At 33.8% G+C, this 11385-nt stretch overlaps 1 pseudogene; it reads right to left on the bottom strand.

Annotated features, from left to right (window-relative positions):
* Positions 1 to 3439: 3439 nt before the first annotated feature.
* LOC138315343 (uncharacterized) lies at positions 3440 to 11244 on the bottom strand (annotated as a pseudogene).
* Positions 11245 to 11385: the final 141 nt, after the last annotated feature.

The raw sequence follows: 11385 nt of genomic DNA, 5'->3' as shown, positions 1-11385 counted from the left end.
GCATTTTTAGCTGTATTGAGTTAATTTTTGCTGTTAATCTTTACTAGGTTCGTGGTTATTAAAATATTGAGCATTAGTGCGTGAAGTGATACGCTTTTGTCACTTTATTTTTACATTTAATGGAAATTTGAGCACTTTCATTTTTTACTATAAAATACTGAAATATAACACACATTCAAATGGGGCAAAAAAGTAAGCACACTGACCCCCATTTTTCTGCCTAATTTAGAAAGAACAAACCCATTCCCTATTTATATGCTTAATATTAAAAAAAGTTTAATACCACAACTGTTTCTATAAAGGGTTAAATTTGGTAAAAATGGCTGAAAATGGTGTATTTTGTAGCTCAAATTTAAGGGTACGGGTAGCATATGTTGTTATTCTGAGTAAAAATATGAGTCTTATTAATCAAAACTTGTATATTTTTAAAGAAGACTACAGGAAAATAAATTCTTCAAACTTCCATACGTATCAAACATCTCATTAGGAAATTATGACTTTAAACTCTTGGGTATATGGTCAAAACGGCAAAAATCCCAAAAAATCTAAGATTTTGTCAACTTGGTATCTTTTAGTTACAATAGCTCAAAAACAAGCACACCGACATACGTTTTTTCTTCCATTTTCTTGTATGGTATGAACTCCTATTTACAAAAATCTATATGAGAAAAAAAGTTTAATACAAGAAAATTTTGACTTCTCAGAGGTGTACATCCTTAAAGTTAATATGTTAGGCACAGCAATACCTATAATTGTATTAGATTTGTGTTCTCAACCATGTTGCTTTTTGTTCAATTTTGAATAATTAATTGCATGCTGTGGCAGCCATCTTGATAGTTGCACAACAAACATGAACTTGTAGCTCTTGTGAATAAAGGGAGATAACTCTTACTGGTTAAAAAAATTGAAATTGTCTCAAATTTTTTCCCCACTCATAATCACAGGGACCTGGCATGAAAATTTTTTAACCAATAGTATACATATATATATTATAGTCATAATCATAGCATTTTTCACTTTAAAATTTAGAATCTGATATAAACTATATATTGAAACAAATTCCAGGCGATTCGGACGAGTAGTTGAATATCTATCAGCAGTTCAATTTTGAACAATGAAAGGCTGTGGTGGCCATCTTGGATATAGATGCTGGTCGGAAAAAATGAAACCGGTAGACACGTGCACATCTGCAGGTCACCTGAAATGACCACAAAATTTCATGGCGATCCGACTCATCGTTTTTCGAGAAAATGGTTGGACAAATTGCGGCAGAAAAAGAAGAACAAGAAGAAGAAGAAGACCAACAAGAAGAAGAATAATAATAAGAAGAAACGGAGCAAACACCCGTTATCATGATAATTATGCAGATTACCATATCACATGTGTTACATGGAATGCCAATAACGAATAACTGTATACCGATTTCAAACGCTGTATGTTATAGTATTGATAAAAAAGACAAAGCAACATAGCCAAAAACAAATGGAGTCACCAACAGCACAAATATAACCAAATAATAAATTTATTACCTGAAATAAGCAGTCATGAAAGCATCAACAGAGTTTGAGTCATTCACTCTAGAAATTTCATATTGGACTGGTCCAGTCTCTGATTTAGAAGAGCAAAAGTATGGCATCAAGGGTATATGAGTTAAGTGTAATCTAACATGTACAATTCATTATTGTACATGACCAATGAATTGTACATGACCCTAAATTACATACTTAATTCAATCCTAACTTTGTTTGAAACATTGATATTTTTAATTCTGTCCATATGAGGCCATGCTATACTACTGATTACATTGGGTTTACCATTACACATATATGTTATATAACTAATTGGTCAACTTTTTGCTAAAATAAAACTAAGTACTCACCAATAACAGGTATAATTGGAGTTCACTTTACTCCATAAACACAGTACTATCATTAAAATGAAGGTAATGACGTAATCCAAAGGTTTCTGATGTTGAATTGGCCTTTAGAACAATTTAATTGGCCCATATCAGATGAATTTAACATTAGAAAATTCAGATTAGTAATGAAGGACAACTCTGACAGATCAGATTGAAGTGCTTTTTAAAGTAGAACGAATATACGTACCCTGCCTACTATACCTTTCGGCTGGGTATGAATTGGTCCCTATGTGTCATAGTGGAGCAGTGCCTCCGAAAATCACTTGGGCACAGTTTTCTATACTGTTTAGTAGGTTTCCAATTATTTTATGCGTATACATACATTTACATATTATTTTGTCCAAAACAAACATAACTATCATTCTTAATATCTACAGTACTGCTCACAAGACGTCAAATTCACAATTTGTGGACTTGCCGTATAAATTCCCTTCAGAAAGACCTTCATATGTATTGATATCAGGGGCGTAGGAAGCGGGGGGGGGGGGGGGGGCATTTCCTAAAACGTTCAAGCACATAATGTTCAAACTTTTAATAGCAGAAATTCAATACACATGAACTACACTGAAAATGTCCATTAAGGGATTTTACGTACTTCATTTGTATTTCAAAAAATGTCTCTTAAAAGATTATACTTTGCTTATATGTCTTAGCAAGACAATTAATTCATTATTATTTTGAGTTCAGATCGAGCAGGGTTGCATAATGATATAACGACACTATTATCACAATTATCATTTCTAAAATGCATGTTACTTTAAATCGAAAAATTAACATGGTAAGAACGCTTTAAAATCATTAAAATACATCGTAAAAACTCATCTCAGTCTTTCTAATCGTATTTTTTTTCCCGGGGGAGACCCCCGGACCCCCCAAACACCAAAATCTCGCGCCTTCGGGCGCTCATAAATTCATCCAAATGCATCGTAAAACTCATCTTAGCCAATCTAAATCGTAATATTTTTTCCCGGGGGAAACCCCCGGACCCCCAAACACCAAAATCTCGCGCCTTCGGGCGCTCATAAATTCATCCAAATGCATCGTAAAACTCATCTTAGCCAGTCTAAATCGTAATATTTTTTCCCGGGGGAAACCCCGAACCCCCCAAACACCAAAATCTCGCGCTCGCAAAATTATCAAAATACATTGTAAAACTCACCTCAGCCATTCTAAATCGTAATATTTTTCCCGGGGTCGACCCCCAGACCCCAAAATCTCGGGCCTTCGGCGCTCACACGCTAATTTGGCCAATTTGCGTATTCGCTAATTTGGCCAATTTGCGTATTCGCTAATTTCCTTTTAGCGACCCCACTGTCAATAAATGTGCACAAGGATTATATTTAATGATATATAAAAAAAGCATGTAAAGTATATATGGTTGTGTGTTGAATTAATCTCCTCCTGTAGGTGCGGCGGGGGGGGGGGGGGGGGGGGGGGGGGGGGGGGGGGGGGTTACAAAATATTGAGGACCTTTGCCCCCATTACGTTTCATCTTCCTACGCCACTGGATATGTAAAAAAAACAATGCCTCAATGAGAATTTGATATTTTAAGTGGTTCAGTTTTATTGCCCAGTAGGTAAGTGTTATCAAAAAAGTATGATATAATGCAAACAGACGTTTTTATAATGGTTTGCATAATCATTACTCTGCTCCATTAGCAGTAATAGGCACCAATAGCTCTAAAGACGACATCATTTTCTGTCTAAAAGTCTTTTGAGCTACAATGCTGCACCTATATTTAAAGATACTCCACCACCGACAAATGGTATTTTTTCTCAATCAAAAAGAGAAGCAGGCGATTAAGTATCTTTCTTCAGTTACAAAAGTTACATACTTTACACCATTGCCATCATTGTAAAGTTTGAGCTTCTTAATTATTTTACTTCAAGATAAAAATATTCAAAATAATTCAATGTAATTAAAATAATTCAAGTTATTTGCCTTATTTCATATGTATTTTTGTGTTAATTTCACACATATAGTACACAGTTAAACATCAGTCATTGTTCAAATGATGGGTATCCTTTATGCTCTGTCAGCAGTGGAGCATCTTTAAGGAAATCAATGATTTGTAAACAAAACAAAGATAAAGTAAATGACAATGACATCAAATAACTTCAGCTATACATCAGAATTCTACAAAATTGGAACTTAAAGATGTTCCACCGCTGACAAATGGTATTTTTTCACTATCAAAAACAGGAGCAGACAATTTAGTATTTTTCTTCAGTTACAAAAGTTACTTACTTTACACTAATACCACCATTGAAAATTTTGGCCTTCTAATTTTTCGTCGAGATAAACAAGAGATCCCAGAGGGATCTTGGCGCCCACGAAAGAATGATCTATGTCTGACAATGGATAGAAGGATCTTTTCCCTGCTTTTCAAACTTTTCCAAATATTTAACATATGAAATTTAAGATCGCTTCATACTTTCTAAGAAACAGTGGTGAAATCAAAGATGGTGGCCCATTGGCCATCTTGTTCACCGATCGGTCCCAAAATGCAATATGCACAACTAGGGTCCTAGGGGAACCTACATATAAAATTTCAGAAAGATCCCTTCTGTACTCTCTGAGAAATAGCGGTAAGAAACTTTAACTATCAAAATCCAAGATGGCGGCCTGGCGGCCATGTTGTTCACGGATCGGTCCCAAACTTCAATATGCACAACTAAGGTCCTAGGGTAACTTACATATGGAATTTGAAAAAGATCCCTTCAGTACTTTCTGAGAAATAGCGGTAACAAGAATTGTTAACGGACAGACAGACGGAAGCCCCGAAGGACAGACGGACGACGGACCACGGACGAAAGGCGATTTGAATAGCCCACCATCTGATGATGGTGGACTAAAAATATTAAAAACAATTTATTACATCCCGAAAAAAATATTTTGCACGATTCTTTATGGAATAAAGTACTGATTGCGCATCACCAAAAGCAAAATGAATTATTTTACATTATTTTTTTTTGTTAATTAGATATACATTGTATATATACACGATTAAATGTCACTTACTGTTCAAATGATGAGAGTCATTTATGCTCTGGTGGTGGAGAATCTGTAAAGATGTATCAAAATTGTTATGCTATTTCGCATGTCTAACCTACAAATGTAGATTCATGTCTTTTTAAGATGATCAATATCTTTGGTGTTATACATGAGGAATTTTGAAATCCAACTCATTGAACATTAGTGTGTTTACTCTGTGGAAACACATGTACAGTCACTCATATCCAATAACTCCAGCAACTGACTTTTTAAAAGAAGACTTATCAAAGTTCGTTGAAAGGAAATGAATACAGAGATAATTCACAGCTCAGACAGAAATGACCCTAAAGCTTGCATTTTGTTATCACACTCCACTTCAAGACACGATAAATGAAAGTACATAATTCCTTAAAATTGTTGATATCCAGGACTTTATTCCCATCTGAATCAACAGAAGTTAAATCAACAACTGCTCGTTGATAAAGAAGTTCATCAGTTTTATCTTTCTTCATGATTACAGACAAAACATATGCAGTTGGAGTAACTACAACACCAAAAACTATATCCTGAAAGAACATTTTGGAGAGCATTTGTTCAATATTTTTAGACAATCCTTGAAGTTCACAGTTCACGGGTCTCATTGCTGCTACTAATGGAAACACACCAGGATAGTCTAGGAGTAGCACACAGAAGTCTGGCACAACGGTGCAGCGGTGAATCTTTGGGCTGCTTTCATCAGAGTCCACGTTCTCGTTTAAATCCGATGAAGTAGAAGGACGTCTATTTGTCTGATAAAATGGCACTAACAGACTATGAAAATCCTCCTGGTCGTCACCGTTTATAACCTCCATCTCTGTGTTTGTGCTGTCATGCATCGATGGTTCCAAAGTAAGCAACATTTTGAGTGCATCATCTGCACTTTTCAACAGTTCGACCATTTTAGTCATCCAGGCTTTCGCTTCACCCTCACTCATATCACATTTAAGAGCCGTTTCGAATGTTGTCAGGAAAAGCTTTTGTTCTGCAATAAAGAGCACTATATATATTTATATATATATATATGTTGAAATAGTCATAAAATGCCATGTTTCAAGAGTCTGAGTGACCCAATATCAAGTCTTTGTGCATGCAGTTGTTTAAAAAAATTATTAAAACATATCTGACCCCTATATTGTGGGTCTGTGACCTCTAATGAACTAAAGGTCATTCATTTGGACAAACATGCTTCAGATATAAGTATCCTACAGGGCCAATATAATAGTCCAGTGTTATAGGAATCTTTATTGTGATTGTGCCCCTGTCCCCACCCAACAAAATGAAAAAAAAAAATTCATTGGATACAGGTCAGTGACCATTTTGTGCGGAGTAATACTTCTATCCCTTGTATTTCCCCCAATTCCATTTAAATATTATTTTCCCAATTTAAAAAGTCGTATTTAAATATACATATTTCAATAGAGTGAAAAATGTGCTATTTTCAAAATTTAGAAGGTACAGTCTTTGAAATTAAGATTATGAATTTCACTGGACAGTATGCAGTAAAAATTTCAAAGAACATGCTATATATACAAGAGCAGGAATCTAGACGTTTGAGGTAGAAGAGGTTTTCAAATTTAAAATAGATAATCTGGCTATCGAGCAGTCATGCTAGTAAACTAACCTGTTGACAGCTTGTTGTATTCCTCCTGCAATACATATGTCCACTCTTTTGATTTCCAACCACCATCTTGTCCAGGAATGAAGTGATATCCGCGATGTTCCATAATCGTATCCCATCAAATCCCATCCAGATGGAAATCTCCGAATTGTTTAAATCTTTTTAGCACACCATTAAGATTATCCAATGATACATTTGAGCCTGTGTAACTGAACACAGAATATTCCTCGGGCATCAGGTCAGGGTAGCCATATTGTTCTATCAATCCCCTATCAATGACTTTCACACATTGAATACCACTTTGCATTTGTTGTCCGCCTCCATAACATACCACTCTTACAAGAACAGCTCTTTGATTGTAACTACCCTTCCAGCCCTGTAGAAAAATATCAAATCAATGTTTCACCATATCTAGAATATTGTATTTAGCTACATTAGCAATCGAAAAGATATATATACAAATTGAACAGGTACTTAATCAAAACAAAATCATGACAATGTACACACTCAAGCATTAAGAAACAGCAGGAAATTTAAAATCAAAACTGCTACAGCTCCTATTTGAATAAAATATAATTGCTCTTCCGCCAATTCACCCATCTTTGAATGTCCACATGAGCAATAAATGGCCATTATGTTTTTACATAATTGGTATTCATTTGGTTTTTACATGTAATATGTATCATATATAACTGATTGTTATCACTTTGAACATGACTATCAGTGCTGGACAGTCTGGTAATATAAATTATAAACACACATAACCTAATACACTTACAAAAAGTTGATGTCGCATGTCATCCTCAATGGCGACATTGTATGGTCATACTGAATTTCTTTTTATCTTTGAAGGTGATGCCATACCTATGCACTCATGCTTCAACCTGAAACATTGATGTATGTGAGATAGAAGAATTTGAAATAGCTTTCACTTTCAAAAATGACCTCGATATGAACTAATGACCTCACAGAGATGTAGGACAATGAGATTAAAATCATTTTGGAACAATAACTCTGTGTCTGATCTTTCATTAGCAAGATACCAGGTATCTTTAACATTATACAGTAGTGGGACACAATATATGAACTGCGTACACAGAAGCTTATTCCACTACTGTAATGTACATGTATCCTTTTTTATATATCTTGTGTTTTTGTTATGAGTATGTGTTTTTATCTTCCTTCTATTGATTTCTTACAATTGACTGATTTTTTTTTCATAAACAAGAGATCCCAGAGGGATCTTGGCGCCCACCAAAGAATGATCTATGTCTGACAATGGAAAGAGGGATCTTTTCCCTGCTTTTCAAACTTTTTCAAAAATACTACATATAAAATATGAGACAGATCGCTGGAGTACTTTCTGAGAAAGAGCGGTAACAAACTTCAACGATGTAATCCAAGATGACAGGCAGTTGGCCATTTGACTGATCAGTCCCAAAAGTCATTATGCACAACTAGGGCCCAAAGGAAACATAAATATGGAATTTGAGATCTCTTAGTTAATTTCTGAGAAATAGCGGTAAGTATACCAAAATCCAAGATGGCTGCCACCTTGTTGACCGATTTGTCCCAAAATGCAATATACGCAACTAGGGCCCTAGGTAAACCTACATATGAAATTTGAGAACGATTCCTTGGGTACTTTCTGAGAAATAGTGATAACAAACTTTAACTATTAAAATCTAAGATGGCTGCCTGGTGGCCATCTTGTTGACCAATCAGTCCCAAAATGCAATATGCACAACTAGGGCCCCAGGGGAACCTTCAAATGAAATTTGAGAATGATCCCTTCAGTACTTTCCGAGAAATAGCGATAACAAGAATTGTCAAAGGACGGACGGACCATTGGATGACCACCGATGTAAAGCGATTAGAAAAGCCGACCATCTGATGACGGACAGATTGCACACCATGACATAAAATGATATAAGCTCATCTGCCCTTCGTGCCAGGTGAGCTAAATTTTTTTTTACAACCAATCACATTAATGCTTGTGTGTAAATAACATTAGCTCTGTAGAGCTATTCTTACGACAAACAAAGGTATAAAAATTTTATAACAACAAAGGAGATACATTTTATGGGACATTTTAAAAAAGCAAAGCTAAACGAGATGCTGTATGAAATGTTCCATGCAACATTCTACCAACAAAACCGCTGGACAAGGTTCGTACATTTATATAAATACAATACCAATATGGTATAGGAATACATCCTAATAAAGCATAACCTAAAACAAATGGAGCACGTTTGTAATACATACAATGGATAGTAAGAAGAAAACATAAAAACGCAGATTATGAAATAAGACAAACAAGCAGAGACGGGACAATAAATCAATAAAATTCATCTTAGTAGTGAGCACTATAAAAGGATTTCAGACATAGAAAGATAGAAAGTTTACATATGATATGTGAAAAAGCACTAAGAGTAGAAAATTATGTTCCTTATAAACTTCTCTTTTTTATCATCATGTTATCAACTGGAGCGACAAGAGAGGGAATAGGGAGATAAATCAAAACGATGCTGTATGCCCGATGTCGTTCAGGTTGACATGCTATGCACTTGGATATTTTCTTGAATAGTATCAATAATTTCAAAATTTTGTAAAAATCGTATTTTCTAAAAAATTCCAATGAAAATAAAAATAAATAACCACATAGATCTACACTATTTTTTTTTTTTTTGTGTGTGAAATTGTTTCGATTGAAAAAGTAAAATTCATTCAGCTCACAATTATCACACACAAGCAGTAATGATATTTTCTGAGTGAAAAAAGTGCATCGCTTAAAAGTAGAATTATAGCCAGAACGATTAGATTAAAAAAATTAACTTGAATCAGAGATATATTATTTTAAACGTTTTCTAAATCTCTGCTTGGATATTATTGTTATGTAACGCTACTATTATCATTAACCACTTCGTGATTTATTTTAGAGTATACTTAGATTTTTAGTGTAAGACTATTTCTTAATCTGCACAACATATTCAAGTTAATCTTTAAATAGCAAAGCGTAAAACTGAAATAGGAATATATCATACTTTGACTTTAAACATATTTCATTGTCATAAAAGGACAAATGGATTAGGCACAAGTTATTTCAACTTAAGAAGCCTTCTCCAATCAACATGAAATATTAACAGGTGATGACATACATACAATGGGTATAACTAATAATTGAATTCATCAGAGTATATAATAACAAGATATACTATATATTATAAAATTATGTACATGTAATTTTCAAAGTCTTCTGCTGGACTTTATAAATTATTGCACAAGTTCAAATACATGACAATTTTCTTCCAAAGCCAAGTTTTCATTTCCGTAAATTAATAAATTTAATTTACTTGTATATTTAGATCATTTAAAACTTGGAGCATATCTGTACGGACAGCAGCATAATTTTGGATTTCAAAAAGAAATGATTAGCATTTTCACAAGTGTAGCCACAATTTATACAAATAGAATTTGGTGCCAAATCTACACGGAAAAGGTCATCATTTAGGGAACTACACTGATGTCTTAATTTAGTATGTGTAATATTAAATTTTCTTTCTCCATAATTAAGATAACATGGTAGACTAGTAGAAATAGGTTGGGAAAGAGCTAGTCTAAAGGAAGAAAAGGGTAAGGATTTAACATTGGCATCTAAGTTGTTCCAGCTTCTTAAAGTAGTGGGTATGAAAGATTTTGTTGTAGTAGATAGTCGGTAATTTGGAATTTGGAAACTTTCACTGTTTCTTAAAGTATAAGGATTATCATAGCCAACTGTAGGAGCGAATAAGTTTGATAGATAACTTGGAGTCATATTATTGTTTATCTTATAAAGTAATTGTAGTTTTCTTTTAGTTTTTCTGTCCAAAAGTAGTTCCAAATCTGTTTCAAAATATAATGATTAATTTCTAGTATAATAGCACGGTAACGCGGTAATAATTCTAGCTGCTTCTCGCTGAGCCCGCTCTAATTTATCTGAATCAGCCTGAGAGCATCCGTCCCAAACTTCACATGCATATTCAAGAACATGTAAAATAAAAGACTTATAAATTCTTAAAAGAGCATCACGCTTTAACACATATTTGATTTTCGTCAAGATATTAATTTGTTTTTTCATAACTGATTTATAAATTTCATTGATGTGATCAGACCATTTAGCATTTGAATTAAAAATGACTCCAAGATGTCTATGAAAACTACTAAAATCTAAAAAAGTTCCATCAAAAATTAAATTCAAATTTTCGTCAATGTCATCAAAATTTGATATAAAAATTACCTCAGTTTTATTAGGATTAAAAGAAACAAGCCACGGTTTTGCCCATCGATTAAATTTATCTAAATCCCTATTTAAAACTGTTTCTATTTCACGACATAAGGATGATGACTTTATAAGGTTAGTGTCATCAGCGAATAAACGTGCTGTTGATTGAAGTTCACCAGCTAAATCATTTATATAAATAAGGAAAAGAAGAGGTCCAAGAATTGAGCCTTGAGGGACACCTGCTTCAATCATACCAATATCAGAAGAAGAATTGTTAATAAATAATTTTTATGTCTTTCACTTAAGTAATTTTCTATCCAGGACAATAGGTTACCCGAAATACCATATGATTTTAATTTAATTATAAGACCTTTGTGCCAGACTCTGTCAAAGGCTTTAGAAATGTCACAGAATATCATACAAGTATGTTTCTTTTCTTCTAGATTTAGACAAATGTTATGGTATATTTCAATTAATTGGTATACTGTTGAATGATCAGGCATAAATCCGGCTTGAAACTGGTAAAATAAATTATTTTCAAAAAAATAATTATG

Source organism: Argopecten irradians, chromosome 2 (genome assembly GCF_041381155.1).
Source record: "Argopecten irradians isolate NY chromosome 2, Ai_NY, whole genome shotgun sequence".
Lineage (NCBI taxonomy): Eukaryota > Metazoa > Mollusca > Bivalvia > Pectinida > Pectinidae > Argopecten > Argopecten irradians.
This window is presented reverse-complemented; position numbering and strand designations above follow the sequence as displayed.